We start from the raw sequence: 17,461 nt of genomic DNA on the forward strand, positions 1-17,461 counted from the left end.
TATCGAGGATAAGAGGGATTTAAACTTTCCTATGCCAATGTTGGTAGCCATGTCAAGCCTAACAAAAACCAATATCAGATCAATGTATTTCTTTAGACCTACCGACAGATTGAGGATAATGCCACCCACGCCCCAGCTTTGTGATGATCCCATTGAGCACCAGTGGCAACTGTACGGGAGATAAACTTCCATTTTATTTATGTGTGATTTGAACCATTCTATCCATTCCAGACCATTTGTATTGTTTTAATTATTCGGATTTGGACATTTGTTGTAATTGAGATTATTATTGTATTATGCGATGCTAAAACATTAATAGGTTTGATTTATATTGTTGTTGATTAAGATTATATTATGCAAAAACATGAATTTGCCTAAAACCCCAAAACTGTTTTTGCGGTACCGCTAGGGCTCTAGTGAGGCAAATCTCGTAAACCGGTTGCAGCTGCATCCGCCATACTACTTCGTCGCCTCGTAGCTTGGTCCGCAACAGCAGCCCGCCCTACCGTTACCGCTAGGGCTCTAGTGGGACAAATCTCGTACACCCATTGTAGTTGCATCCGCCATACTACTTCGTCGCCTCGTAGCTTGGTCCGCAACAGCAACCTGCCCTACCGTTAACGCTAGGGCTCTAGTGGGACAAATCTCGTAAACCCGTTGCAGCTGCATCCGCCATACTACTTCGCCGCCTTGTAGCTTGGTCCGCAACAGCAGCCCGCCCTACCGTTACCGCTAGGGCTCTAGTGGGACAAATCTCGTAAACCCGTTGCAGCTGCATCCGCCATACTACTTTGCCGCCTCGTAGCTTGGTCCGCAACAGCAGCCTACCCTACTGTTACCGCTAGGGCTCTAGTGGGACAAATCTCGTAAACCCGTTGCAGCTGCATCCGCCATACTACTTCGCCGCCTCGTAGCTTGGTCCGCAACAGCAGCCCGCCCTACCGTTACCGCTAGGGCTCTAGTGGGACAATTCTCGTAAACCCGTTGCAGCTGCATCCGCCATACTACTTTGCCGCCTCGTAGCTTGGTCTGCAACAGCAGCCTGCCCCACCGTTACCGCTAGGGCTCTAGTGGGACAAATCTCGTAAACCCGTTGCAGCTGCATCCGCCATACTACTTTGCTCCCTCGTAGCTTGGTCCGCAACAGCAGCCCGCCCTACCGTTACCGCTAGGGCTCTAGTGGGACAAATCTCGTAAACCCGTTGCAGCTTCATCCGCCATACTACTTCGCCGCCTCGTAGCTTGGTCCGTAACAGTAGCCCGCCCTACCGTTACCGCTAGGGCTCTAGTGGTACAAATCTCGTAAACCCGTTGCAGCTGCATCCGCCATACTACTTCGCCCCCTCGTAGCTTGGTCCGCAACAGCAGCCCGCCCTACCGTTACCGCTAGGGCTCTAGTGGGACAAATCTCGTAAACCCGTTGCAGTTGCATCCGCCATACTACTTCGTCGCCTCGTAGCTTGGTCCGCAACAGCAGCCCGCCCTACCGTTACCTTTAGCCATCAAGTGTCATACAATGTCAACCTCAACACTATGTTTATCGCAGTTGTCGACGCTTGTCCGTTCACGGATGCCGGCTACCATACCTGGTAGTGCCTATTCTTTGTTTGCCGGAATGTGTCAACCAGGTGCTGATGAGGAGGACGTAATGATGAACATGATGCAAGGCGACGTCAGCCACCATAAAGAAGGGCAAGTGGACGACTCCCAGTTGGAGCCGAAGGACACCCACCAGACACACACCCAGATGTCGGACACCCAGCAGACAGAATCCTAGACGACGCAGACCCAACAACCAAACAATGACCAGTTGGACGGTGATCCTAAGGACATGCAGGCGCCAGCTGCGGACTAAAATAAGAAAATAGGAGAACATTTCGACTTGAAGAGGATGAATTGTTGGCTGATACTTGGTTGGCCACAAGCAGTGATCCGCTTCATGGCACTGAGCAATGGGGCACTACCTTTTGAACAAATGTGCATGTTTGGTTCCATGGACACAAGCACTATGATCCATACCGCAAGGAAGTGGCCCGTGAGCGTAACCCAAAATCGCTCACTAGAACATTCGTAAGTAGTAGATATAGTTTGGCATGGTGTCATGTCATGTTTACACATCACTGGCTTTTTCTTATGTTCCTTATGAATCTTGTTGATTTTTCAACAAAGGAAATAGAACCAACCTCAATATGGTCAACAAAAGTTAAACTTTGACATAGCGTAGCTTATGGGTACATGATGTCGTGGTTTTGTCACGACAGATGTCCATATGAAAAGGACTTAGTCGTGAGGCCAACGCATCTATGTGGTAGCTTGAGAGGGGTTGAGTGGGACGAGAGACGCGAGATTTTACCCAGGTTCGGCCCCTCACGGTGGAGGTAAAAGCTTACATCCTCCTTCATTGATATTGATCATGATCACGATTACAAGGGTGCTCTATCTCGAGAGCTATTGACTTGTCTGTCTCAACCTAACTTGTCTATTGAGACGTCTAAAAAACCTTCTCCCTCTTGGGGTGCCCCGCCCCTCCTTATATAAGTTGAAGGGGCGGGTTACATGTAGAGTCCAACTCGGATTAGGACTTAACCTATTCTGACGTCTCACCATGGACTTCTCATCACGGGCTTCTCACCATGGGCTTCTTAACTCCAGGCGACTCATTTTCATGGCTAAGTACTTGCCGGATTACGATCTGTCTGCCGGGTCATAACTGTCCACTACTAGGGAAAAGCCTATACACAGAATTTTACCAGTAGCACTGTACAAAATCAAGCACTGCTGCTACTTAGTAGCGGCGCGCGTAAATAAACCGTGCTACTGCTATGACTTTAGCAGTAGCGCGTACTAGCGAAAAGCGCTGCTGCTACGTTTGAACTGGGCGCACATGGCTAGCCCAACCTAGCAGTAGCGCGTATAATGGCCCAGCGCTACTGCTAATCTCCTTAGCTGCAGCGTGTATTCTAGAACGCGTTGTAGCTAACGTAGCAGTAGCGCCCTTTCTGGAACGCGCTACTGGTACTTCTGACTTAACCACGCGGTTCGTCCTTCCCCACGGCCACTTCATCCTCCAAATCAACTCCACTCTCGCCGCCGCCGTCGCCCCTCGGCCGCCGTGCGCTCTCCCCACGCCGCCCCCGACCCCAGATTCAACGCCGGCCCCGCCCCCGACCTCAACGCCGCCCGGGACGCCGCCCCCGACCCCGACCTCAACGCCGCCCCGGACGCCGCCCCCGCCCCCCCGACCTCAACGCCGCCCCGGAGCCCCGACTACGACCTCGACGCCGCCTGCCCCTCCCTCGTCGCAGGCACCCGAGGTAAGCACGCCTGCTCCTCCCTCTCCCCTACCTCTGCCTAGGGTTTCTACCTCCATCAAATTAGTTAGGGTTTCTACCACTTTCCACCCCTATAGGTTCATCAAATTAGATGGTAATTAGGGCAGTAGTTCTTAGGTACTAATTAGTTAGTAAGAACTAGGTACTAATTAGGTACTAGAATATTTTTATTTATAGTAAGTTTATTTTTAGTAAGAACTAGTTGAATTAATAGAACTAGTTAGTAAGAACTTGTTGCTATTTTTTTAGTTAAAGCAATTTTCCCGCATCGACGTGGATGATGCCTATCCCGCATCCTCGTCGTCGAGTCGGCGGAGGACGACACCTGCTTGACCAGATGGGCCATGTCCGGGACTGGGCTCCGCCGGGGTGGTACTGGGAGGCACTACCTACCGGGGGGCGCAGGTTGGTGAGGAGCCAGCCTGTCGTTGACCCGAACCTTCTTTGGTGGCGGTCGCGTGGGCCAATGACGGTCCAGAGGCTCGAGGACTCCGCGGAGGTGGTGCGTCACCGTGTCAGTGAGGAGGACGCACACGTCCATTGCTACTTGTTTGCGTTGGAGCACAGGTTCTCCAATACCTGGCAGGTTCTCCAGGGATCTCACTAGAGCTATGATCCCGTGATGGTTCCTTCTCTGTGGGTGTCCACCGCCCGCGCCGATACCCGTCGTGTGCTAGGGTTTTAGTTGTACTAGTGATGTTATATGTATGACACTATTCGGGATGTATTAGTGATAATATTCGACGATGTACGGACGCATGAGATGATTTACTTTTGCTTATTGAATGCATGCTAATTTGAGTCTTATAAGATATTTTGAAATGTATATCTTGTGTTGCTCAATATCCAAGTGGCCGGTCATGTTTGCAGGTTACACCTTCGAGTGGCCTATGTTTTGCCGGAGTGTTGATTCATTTCCGTTCCGGCAAATTTCAGGCGCTCGATATATCCTATTTTAGCAAAGGTCATGCCGGATTTTTCCGTGAATTTTGGCATGACTTTTGCCAGAATATGTAGGAAATATCGAGTGCCCCGGATTTGTGTGTTGAGTATCCTGGTAGTTGTCTTTTATCGATTTTCAATTAAGGTTTTAACTATGAACATAGGAAATGTCTGACGACAAAAAGGATTTCGGTATTTGCAAATACTGCGAAGACGAGCGCGACCTGTGCGACGGAATCTTCCTAGATGATGATAGGCGCTTCAGCATCAAGCTGGACGAGAACTTCGAAGTGGATACAGTAGTCACAACGACAAGTCTTTTTTCGTAATTAAGCATGACATCTGCTTCATTTGCTTCAACTTATATTTTTTTTACTATTCTACTAGCGTATCCCCTGCCATGCAAGAGTTTTTGTATTGGATAAGATAGGTTTCAGTCATATTATGGAGGTAAAGAAAGTTTATTTGAAGACCGAGCATGGTTATATTTTCCACGCAAAATTATACAATTCAGACGACTACACCTATTTTGGATGCAAAACATGGCGAGAACTATGCAAGACTTATGCATTTGAGCCTGATATGGTTATCACCTTTGATATTCTTCCGGAAGATGATATTGAAGGTAATACCGACATCTGGGTCGATGTGCAGACGCCTCCAGTTACACCAAAATGTAAGTTTCTCAACCATATTTATGTCTTTGATACTGTTTATTCAAAAATAGTTGACAACTAATTTGTATTGTCAGCTTATTTCGGTGCAAGCAAACATGTCCAGCGCTTGGTAGACAGGACCTACTACTGTCCCGGGGCTGAACTAAACTGCGAGGAGCTAAGTCATTATGTTTCATGGCTTGAGGATCTTGATACCGTCAAGACAAATTTTCTTCATGGACTTAGAAATCTTAGTACTGAAACGTGCGACCAATAGTGTTCGTCATGAACTACGGTCACATCTATTTAGGAAGGATGGTAAGATTTTTACTATTTGTCCTCAGTGCATCTTTTCCATACATTATTTGTGAAGCTAAACTTCATTGCTAAGTATGTGACCATACGATGTTCTTCAACAGGGACTCCCGATGAATGTTGTGCCTTATGGGATCGAGACTAAAGGTACCATGAGTATTATTAGCTTACGACCAAGATATCCTACATGTTACTTTAGTGCATTCAAGATCAACGATGAATGCTTAATAGTGCAAGACTGGACCAGATATGTGATGGGGGAGCGCAGACAAGTACTAGGGGGCAGCAAACAGATGTGCTACCCAAAATTAGGAGACAGGTTCATCTGCATGCTCCAACTTGATCAAGGAGGAGAGCTACACATGTTTTATGTTGTTTTACCTAAGAGAGAGCAGCAAGAGTGATTAGCTAGAAATGAGTTTGAGGATGATGATGTGCTACACTATTACTATGATGATAAATAGCTAGTGTTGGTGGTAATGATTGATGATTATTATTAGCTAGTGTTAGTGGTGATTAAATAAATATTGTTGGTGCTAATGATTATGATGATGATTAAATAGCTTGTGCTGGCAGATTAGATTCAAGTGGAGGCAACATGTGGTGCACATCGAAAGTACTACTGTCCAAACTAGATCAAGTTTGGATTAGTAGTATACTTTTGACATGCACCACATATTGCCTCCACTTGAACCTAATCCACCTTCATTTGACACACTGTTATGGACATAATGATGTAAACCTCATAACTGGTATTGTACCAATATTTGTACGATGGCGCATAAATACACTAAAAAAATAAAAAAAATACTAGTAGCGATGGAAAGAAAACACGCTGCCAGTAGTTACATTAGCAGCAGCGTGGGAGTGAACAAGCGCTGCAGCTATTTGTCCTAGCAGTAGCGCGTGCGGCACGCGTTACTGCTAAGCAATAGCTGTAGCGCCTTATTAGTAGCGCACCTACCCGCGCTACTAGTGAGCACAAAACCAGCGCTACTGCTAGGGTTTTCCCTAGTAGTGGTCTGTCGGTTTATAACTGTCTGCCGGGTTATAACTATCTGCCGGGTTATAACTGTCCGTTGGCTTACAATCTGTCGGCTTATAACTGTCCGCCGGCTTAGAATCTGTCGGCTTCTAACTATCTGTCGGCTTACAATCTGCCGGGTCATCAATGAGTCACCAGGCTCGGGCGTTTACCAATGAAACACCAAGTCCTAGCCGGGCCATATCTCCGGTCGGGTCATATCGCGGGGTATATCCCCGACACATGAGGTAGGTGAAAAAGTCTCACATGATTTGAGAAATGTTTGGTTGTACAAAATATGTACATCCACATGTGAGTTATGCACAAGTCAATCCATGAGGTTTGTAGTGAATAATCCTTTTCCCTTGTGCACGTCACTTGATATGTACAAAATCAATGATAGAGTCCATGATCATGTACTCTATCACTGATTTTCACAATATAAAAATATCTCAAGATTTAGTAGAAAGCATAAAAAATAGATTAACATTAAAAAAATGATAAAAATGGTGGCCTTAGTATTCGAAGCCTGGACCAATGCCACAACACGCTTAAGTTCATTGCCATTCACGTTATATACATACATAATCTTTTTAGTTTTTGGATTGTATGTTTACTTTAGGAAAAAGCAAAATCACTACTCTTTCGACTGCCAGATCGACAATGGATGGCCTCTGCGTTGTCTGCCACCTTGGCTCCCTCGTCATCCTACTCGGCTGTGTTCCCACCAGACCTAGTTCATACCAGTACACACAATTCCACAGTGTAATATAAGGCACCACAACCAGCACTTCGATGGTTGATGACCCTTTATGATCTGGTTTCAGATTGTTGAAAGTCCCCTTAACTTCTCCCTAAGGAGTGACCTGGGTATCAAACCCACAGTAGGATGTGCTCTATGACAAAGATTCAAACAAGTTACCATTCTTACAAAATGTTATAGTTTCTAGCCGGTAGTTTTCTCAACCTTTTGGATGTAAATAATAATACAGAAATAGACATGGGTATGAGGACTTACACTCACAACCTTCTACTTGTGCGTGAGTGATAACCCACAAGTATAGGGGATCGCAACAATTTTTGAAGGTAGAGAATTCAACCCAAATTTATTGATTCGACACAAGGGGAGCCAAAGAATATTCTCAAGTATTAGCAGCTGAGTTGTCAATTCGACCACACCTGGAAACTTAATATCTGCAGCAAAGTGTTTAGTAGCAAAGTAATATGATAGTAATGGTAATGGTGGTAAAAGGTAACGATAGCAAAAGTAATATTTTTGGTGTTTTATAGTGATGATAACAATAGCAACGGAAAAGTAAATAAGCAAAGAACAATATATGGAAAGCTCGTAGGCAATGGATCGGTGATGGAGAATTATGCCGGATGCAGTTCATCATGTAACAGTCATAACCCAGGGTGACACAAAACTAGCTCCAGTTCATCAATGTAATGTAGGCATGTATTCCGAATATAGTCATACGTGCTTATGGAAAAGAACTTGCATGACATCTTTTGTCCTACCCTCCCGTGGCAGCGGGGTCCTATTGGAAACTAAGGGATATTAAGGCCACCTTTTAATAGAGTACCGGAACAAAGCATTAACACATAGTGAATACATGAACTCCTCAAACTACGGTCATCACCGGTAAGTATCCCGATTATTGTCATTTCGGGGTTAACGGATCATAACACATAATAGGTGACTATATAGACTTGCAAGATAGGATCAAGAACTCTCATATATTGGTGAAAACATAATATGTTCAGATCTGAAATCATGGCACTCGGGTCCTAGTGACAAGCATTAAGCATAGCAAAGTCATAGCAACATCAATCTCAGAACATAGTGGATACTGGGGATCAAACCCTAACAAAACTAACTCGATTACATGATAAATCTCATCCAACCCATCACCGTCCAGCAAGCCTATGATGGAATTACTCACGCACGGTGGCGAGCATCATGAAATTGGTGATGGAGGAAGGTTGATGATGACGATGGCGACCGATTCCCCTCTCCGGAGCCCCGAACGGACTCCAGATCAGCCCTCCCGAGAGAGTTTAGGGCTTGGTGATGTCTACTACACAACCTTCTTCTTGTAGACGTTGTTGTGCCTCCAAGTGCAGAGGTTTGTAGGACAGTAGCAAATTTCCCTCAAGTGGATGACCTAAGGTTTATCAATCCATAGGAGGCGTAGGATGAAGATGGTCTCTCTCAAGCAACCCTGCAACCAAATAACAAAGAGTCTCTTGTGTCCCCAACACACCCAATACAATGGTAAATTGTATAGGTGCACTAGTTCGGCGAAGAGATGGTGATACAAGTGGTATATGGATGGTAGATAAAGGTTTTTGTAATCTGAAAATATAAAAACAGCAAGGTAACTAATGATAAAAGTGAGCACAAACGGTGTTGCAATGCGTTGAAACAAGGCCTAGGGTTCATACTTTCACTAGTGCAAGTTCTCTAAACAATAATAACATAATTGGATCATATAACAATCCCTCAACATGCAACAAAGAGTCACTCCAAAGTCACTAATAGCGGAGAACAAACGAAGAGATTATGGTAGGGTACGAAACCACCTCAAAGTTATCCTTTTTGATCGGTCTATTCAAGAGTCTGTAGTAAAATAACATGAAGCTATTCTTTCCGTTCAATCTATCATAGAGTTCGTACTAGAATAACACCTTAAGACACAAATCAACCAAAACCCTAATGTCACCTTGATACTCCAATGTCACCTCAAGTATCCGTGGGTATGATTATATGATATGCATCAGACAATCTCAGATTCATCTATTCAAACCAACACAAAGTACTTCAAAGAGTGCCCCAAAGATTCTACCGGAGAGTCAAGACGAAAACGTGTGCCAACCCCTATGCATAGGTTCATGGGCGGAACCCGCAAGTTGATCACCAAAACATACATCAAGTGGATCACGTGATATCCCATTGTCACCACAGATAAGCACGGCAAGACATACATCAAGTGTTCTCAAATCCTTAAAGACTCAATCCGATAAGATAACTTCAAAGGGAAAACTCAATCCATTACAAGAGAGTAGAGGGGTAGAAACATCATAAGATCCAACTATAATAGCAAAGCTCGCGATCCATCAAGATCGTATCACCTCAAGAACACGAGAGAGAGATCAATCACATAGCTACTGGTACATACCCTCAGCCCCGAGGGAGAACTACTCCCTCCTCATCATGGAGAACACCGGGATGATGAAGATGGCCATCGGAGAGGGATTCCCCCCTCCGGCAGGGTGCCGGAACGGGTCTAGATTGGTTTTCGGTGGCTATGGAGGCTTCTGGCGACGGAACTCCCGATCTATTGTGCTCATCGAAGTTTTTAGGGTATATGGATATATATAGGAGGAAGAAGTACGTTGGTGGATCTCCGGGCTGTCCACGAGTCAGGGGGGCGCGCCCCCACCCTCGTGGGCAGCCCGGGACTCTTCTAGTCCATCTCCGATACTCCGTGGGCTTCTTCTGGTCCAAAAATAAGTTCCATGAAGTTTCAGGTCAATTGGACTCAGTTTGATTTTCCTTTTCCGCGATACTCTAAAACAAGGAAAAAACAGAAACTGGCACTGGGCTCTAGGTTAATAGGTTAGTCCCAAAACTCATATAAAATAGCATATAAATGCATATAAAACATCCAAGGTTGATAATATAATAGCATGGAACAATCAAAAATTATAGATACGTTGGAGACGTATGCTACCTCTTGAGCACTGCGTTGGTTTTCCCCGAAGAGGAAGGGATGATGCAGCAAAGTAGCGTAAGTATTTCCCTCAGTTTTTGAGAACCAAGGTATCAATCCAGTAGGGGGCTACGCGCGAGTCCCTCGTACCTGCACAAAACAAATAAATCCTCGCAACCAACGCAAATAGGGGTTGTCAATCCCTATGAGGCCACTTACGAGAGTGAGATCTGATAGATATGATAAAGATAATATTTTTGGTATTTTTATGATAAAGATGCAAAGTAAAATAAAGGCAAAGTAAATAGCAAAGTGGTAGGAGAACAATATGATAAAGATAGACCCGGAGGCCATAGGTTTCACTAGTGGCTTCTCTCGAGAGCATAGTATTCTACGGTGGGTGAACAAATTACTGTTGAGCAATTGACAGAATTGAGCATAATTATGAGAATATCTAGGCATGATCATGTATATAGGCATCACGTCCGAGACAAGTAGACCGACTCCTGCCTGCATCTACTACTATTACTCCACTCATCGACCGCTATCCAGCATGCATCTAGAGTATTAAGTTAAAAACAGAGTAACGCCTTAAGCAAGATGACATGATGTAGAGGGATAGACTCATGCAATATGAAGAAAACCCCATCTTGTTATCCTCGATGGCAACAATACAATACGTGCCTTGCTGCCCTTACTGTGACCGGGAAAGGACACCGCAAGATTGAACCCAAAGCTAAGCACTTCTCCCATTGCAAGAAAGATCAATCTAGTAGGCCAAAACAAACTGATAATTCGAAGAGACTTGCAAAGATAACTAATCATACATAAAAGAATTCAGAGAAGATTCAAATATTGTTCATAGATAGACTTGATCATAAACCCACAATTCATCGATCTCAACAAACACACCGCAAAATGAAGATTACATCGAATAGATCTCCATAAGAGAGGGGGAGAACATTGTATTGAGATCCAAAAAGAGAGAAGAAGACATCTAGCTACTAACTATGGACCCGTAGGTCTGAGGTGAACTACTCACACTTCATCGGAGGGGCTATGGTGTTGATGTAGAAGCCCTCTGTGATCGATGCCCCCTCCGACGGAGCTCCGGAACAGGCCCCAAGATGGGATCTCGTGGATACATAAAGTTATGGCGGTGGAATTAGGGTTTTTGCTCCTGTTCTGATCATTTGGGGGTACGTGGATATATATAGGAGGAAGAAGTACGTCGGTGGAGCAACAGGGGGGCCACGAGGGTGGGGGGCACGCCTGGTAGGGTAGGGCGCGCCCCTACCTCGTGGCCTCCTGTTACATGCCTTGGCATAGGCTCCGAGTCTCCTGGGTCTTATCTGTTGAGAAAATCACGTTCCCGAAGGTTTCATTCCGTTTGGACTCCGTTTGATATTCCTTTTCTTCGAAACCCTAAAACAGGCAAAAAACAACAATTCTGGGCTGGGCCTCCGGTTAATAAGTTAGTCCCAAAAATAATATAGAAGTGGATAATAAAGCCCAATAATGTCTAAAACAGTAGATAATATAGCATGGAGCAATAAAAAATTATAGATACGTTGGAGACGTATCAAGCATCCCCAAGCTTAATTCCTGCTTGTCCTCGAGTAGGTAAATGATAAAAACAGAATTTTTGATGCGGAGTGCTACTTTGGCATAATTTTAATGTAATTCTTCTTAATTGTGGTATGAATATTCAGATCCGAAAGATTCAAGACAAAAGTTCATATTGACATAAAAATAATAATACTTCAAGCATACTAACTAAGCAATTATGTCTTCTCAAAATAACATGGCTAAAGAAAGTTCATCCCTACAAAATCATATGGTTTAGTCATGTTTCATTTTCGTCACACAAGAATGCTCTCATCATGCACAACCACGATGACAAGCCAAGCAATTGTTTCATACTTTAGTAATCTCAAACCTATAAACTTTCACGCAATATATGAGCGCGAGCCATGGACATAGCACTATATGTGGAATAGAATATAATGAGGGGGGTTATGTGGAGAAGACAAAAAAGGAGAAGGTCTCACATCAACGAGGCTAATCAATGGGCTATGGAGATGCCCACCGATTGATGTTAATGCAAGGAGTAGGGATTGCCATGCAACGGATGCACTAGAGCTATAAATGTATGAAAGCTCAACAAAAGAAACTAGTGGGTGTGCATCCAACTTGCTTGCTCACGAAGACCTAGGGCACTTGAGGAGGCCCATTGTTGGAATATACAAGCCAAGTTCTATAATGAAAATTCCCACTAGTATATGAAAGTGACAAAACAAGAGACTCTCTATCATGAAGATTATGGTGCTACTTTGAAGCACAAGTGTGGCAAAGGATAGTAACATTGTCCCTTCTCTCTTTTTCTCTCATTTTTATGGCCTTTATCTTTTTTTGGGCCTTCTCTTTTTTTTATTCCTCACTTGGGACAATGCTCTAGAAAATGATGATCATCACACTTCTATTTATTTACAACTCGATACTAGAACAAAAGATGACTCTATATGAATGCCTCCGGCGGTGTACCGGGATATGCAATGAACCAAGAGTGACATGTATGAAAGAATTATGAACGGTGGCTTTGCCACAAATACTATGTCAACTACATGATCATGCTAAGCAATATGACAATGATGAATGTGTCATGATGAACGGAATGATGGAAAGTTGCATGGCAATATATCTCAGAATGGCTATGGAAATGCCATAATAGGTAGGTATGGTGGCTGTTTTGAGGAAGATATAAGGAGGTTTATGTGTGAAAGAGCGTATCATATCACGGGGTTTGGATGCACCGGCGAAGTTTGCGCCAACTCTCAATGTGAGAAAGGGCAATGCACGGCACCGAAGAGGCTAGCAAGGATGGAAGGATGAGAGTGCGTATAATCCATGGACTCAACATTAGTCATAAAGAACTCACATACTTATTGCAAAAATCTACAAGTCATCAATGTTGGGGAACGTAGCAGAAATTCAAAATTTTCTACGCATCACCAAGATCAATCTATGGAGAGACTAGCAACGAGGGGAAGGAGAGTGCATCTACATACCCTTGTAGATTGCTAAGCGGAAGCGTTCAAGTGAACGGGGTTGATGGAGTCATACTCGTCGTGATCCAAATCACCGATGATCCTAGTGCCGAACGGACGGCACCTCCGCGTTCAACACACGTACAGCCCGGTGACGTCTCCCATGCCTTGATCCAGCAAGGAGAGAGGGAGAGGTTGAGGAAGACTCCATCCAGCAGTAGCACAACGGCGTGGTAGTGATGGAGGAGCGTGGCAATCCTGCAGGGCTTCGCCAAGCACCACGGGAGAGGAGAAGGATTTAGGAGAGAGGGAGGGGCTGCACCAAAGGCATAAGGGGTGTGTCAAGAGGCCCTCCTACCCTCACTATATATATAGGGAGCCCAAGGGGGGGGTGCGCCAGCCCTAGGAGATCCAATCTCCTAGGGGGCGGCGGCCAGGGGAGGTTTCCCTCCCCCCAAGGCACCTAGGAGGTGCCTTGCCTCCTTGGGACTCTTCCTTAGGGTTCCCTCTTCACCCTAGGCGCATGGGCCATAAGGTAAGTGGCGCCCCAGCCCACTTTGGGCTGGATCCCTTCCCAATTCAGCCCATGGGACCCTCCGGGATAGGTGGCCCCACCCGGTGGGCCCCCGGGACCCTTCCGGTGGTCCCGGTACAATACCGATGACCCCGAAACTTGTCCCGATGGCCGAAATAGGACTTCCTATATATTAATCTTTACCTCTGGACCATTCCGGAACTCCTCGTGACGTCCGGGATCTCATCCGGGACTCTGAACAACATTCGGTAACCACATACAAGCTTCCTTTATAACCCTAGCGTCATCGAACCTTAAGTGTGTAGACCCTACGGGTTCGGGAGACATGCAGACATGACCGAGACGTTCTCCGGTCAATAACCAACAGCGGGATCTGGATACCCATGTTGGCTCCCACATGTTCCACGATGATCTTATCGGATGAACCACGATGTCAAGGACTCAATCAATCCCGTACACAATTCCCTTTGTCTATCGGTATGTTACTTGCCCGAGATTCGATCGTCGGTATCCCGATACCTTGTTCAATCTCGTTACCGGCAAGTCTCTTTACTCGTTTCGTAACACATCATCCCATGATCAACTCCTTGGTCACATTGCGCATATGATGATGTCCTACCGAGTGGGCCCAGAGATACCTCTCCGCTTACACGGAGTGACAAATCCCAGTCTCGATTCGTGCCAACCCAACAGACACTTTCGGAGATACCTGTAGTGCACCTTTATAGTCACCCAGTTACGTTGTGACGTTTGATACACCCAAAGCATTCCTACGGTATCCGGGAGTTGCGCAATCTCATGGTCTAAGGAAATGATACTTGACATTAGAAAAGCTTTAGCATACGAACTACACAATCTTTGTGCTAGGCTTAGGATTGGGTCTTGTCCATCACATCATTCTCCTAATGATGTGATCCCGTTATCAACGACATCCAATGTCCATGGTCAGGAAACCGTAACCATCTATTGATCAACGAGCTAGTCAACTAGAGGCTCACTAGGGACATGGTGTTGTCTATGTATCCACACATGTATCTGAGTTTCCTATCAATACAATTATAGCATGGATAATAAACGATTATCATGAACAAGGAAATATAATAATAACTAATTTATTATTGCCTCTAGGGCATATTTCCAACAGTCTCCCACTTGCACTAGAGTCAATAATCTAGTTCACATCGCCATGTGATTAACATTCACAGGTCACATCGCCATGTGACCAACATCCAAAGAGTTTACTAGAGTCAGTAATCTAGTTCACATCACTATGTGATTAGCACTCAATGAGTTCTGGGTTTGATCATGTTGCTTGTGAGAGAGGTTTTAGTCAACGGGTCTGAACCTTTCAGATCCGTGTGTGCTTTACAAATCTTTATGTCATCTCCTAGATGTAGCTACCACGTTCTATTTGGAGCTATTCCAAATCACTGTTCTACTTGGAGTTATTCTAAATTGTTGCTCCATTATATGTATCCGGTATCTCTATCGGAGCTATCCGGATAGGTGTTGAGCTTGCATCGACGTAACCCTTTACGACGAACTCTTTTACCACCTCCATAATCGAGAAAAATTCCTTAGTCCACTAGTTACTAAGGATAACTTTGACCGCTGTACTGTGATCCATTCTTGGATCACTCTTGTACCCCTTGACTGACTCATGGCAAGGCACACTTCAGGTGCGGTACTCAGCATAGCATACTGTAGAGCCTATGTCTTAAGCATAGGGGACGACCTTCGTCCTTTCTATTCTGCCGTGGTCGAGCTTTAAGTCTTAACTTCATACCTTACAACTTAGGCAAGAACTCCTTCTTTGACTGATCCATCTTGAACACCTTCAAGATCATGTCAAGGTATGTGCTCATTTGAAAGTACCATTAAGCGTTTTGATCTATCCTTATAGATCTTGATGCTCAATGTTCAAATAGCTTAATCCAGGTTTTCATTGAAAAACACTTTCCAAATATCCCTATATGCTTTCCAGAAATTCTACGTCATTTCTGATTAAAAAATATGTTAACAACATATACTCATCAGAAATTCTATAGTGCTCCCACTCACTTCTTTGGAAATACAAGTTTCTCATAAACTTTGTATACACCCAAAATCTTTGATCATCTCATCAAAGAATACAGTCCAACTCCGAGATGCTTACTCCAGTCCTTAGAAGGATTGTTGGAGCTTTGCATACTTATTAGCATCTTTCAGGATTGACAAAACCTTCCGGTTGTATCACATACAACCTTTCCTCAGAAAATAGTCGAGGAAACTATGTTTTGACATCCTATCTGCAAGATTTCATAAATAATGCAGTAATCGCTAATATAATTCCAACAGACTCTTAGCATCGCTACGAGTGAGAAAGTCTCATCGTAGTCAACTCCTTGAACTTGTCGAAAAAACATCTTAACGACAAGTCGAGCTTTCTTAATGGTGATACTTACCATCATTGTCCGTCTTCCTTTTAAAATCCATCTGTACTCAACAGCCTTACGACCATCAAGTAGTTCTTCCAAAGTCTATACTTTGTTTTTATACATGGATCCTCTCTCGGATTTTATGGCCTCGAGCCATTTATCGGAATCCGGGCCCACCATCGCTTCTCCATAGCTCGTAGGTTCATTGTTGTCTAGCAACATGACTTCCAAGACAGGGTTACGTACCACTCTGAAGTAGTACGCATCCTTGTCATCCTACGATGTTTGGTAGTGACTTGATCTGAAGTCTCATGATCAATATCATAAGCTTCCACTTCAATTGGTGTAGGTGCCACATGAACAACTCTTTGTGCCCTGCTATACACTAGTTGAAGTAACGGTTCAATAACCTCATCAAGTCTCCACCATCCTCCCACTCAATTCTTTCGAGAGAAACTTTTCCTCGAGAAAGGACCCGATTCTAGAAACAATCCCTTATTGCTTTCGGATCTGAGACAGGAGGTATACCCAACTGTTTTGGGTGTCCTATGAAGATGCATTTATCCGCTTTGGGTTCGAGCTTATCAGCCTGAAACTTTTTCATATAAGCGTCGCACCCCCAAACTTTTAAGAAATGACAGCTTAGGTTTCTCTAAACCATAGTTCATACGGTGTCACCTCATCGGAATTACGTAGTGCCCCTTTTAAAGTGAATGTGGTTGTCTCTAATGCCTAACCCATAAACTATCGTGGTAATTTGATAAGAGACATCATGGTATGCATCATATCTAATAGGGTGCAGTTATGATGTTCGGACACACCATCACACTATGGTGTTCCAGGCTGTATTAGTTGTGAAACAATTTCCACAATGTCTTAATTCTGTGCCAAACTCGTAATTCAGATATTCATCTCTATGATCATATCATAGATATTTTATCCTCTTGTCACGACAATCTTTCAACTTCACCCTGAAATTACTTGAACCTTTCAATAATTCAGACTCGTGATTCATCAAGTAAATATACTCAACATCTACTCAAATTATCTGTGAAGTAAAAACATAAGGATATCCACTACATGCCTCATCACTCATTGGACTGCACACATCAAAATGTATTACTTCCAACAAGTTGCTTTCTAGTTCCATTTTACTGAAAAACGAGGCTTTCAGTCATCTTGCCCATGTGGTATGATTTGCATGTCTCAAGTGATTCAAAATCAAGCGAGTACAAAACGGTCCATTTGCATGGAGTTTCTTCATGTATATATACCAATAGACATGGTTCGCATGTCCCAAACTTTCAAAAACGAGTGAGCCCAAAGATCCATCAACATGGAGCTTCTTCATGCGTTTTATACCGATATGACTTACGTGGCAGTGCCACAAGTAGGTGGTACTATCATTACTATCTTTTGGCATGAACATGTGTATCACTACGATCGAGATTCAATAAACCATTCATTTTAGGTGTAA

This window comes from Triticum urartu, chromosome 6A (assembly GCF_056163025.1).
Source record: "Triticum urartu cultivar PI428250 chromosome 6A, HENAU_Tu73, whole genome shotgun sequence".
NCBI lineage: Eukaryota > Viridiplantae > Streptophyta > Magnoliopsida > Poales > Poaceae > Triticum > Triticum urartu.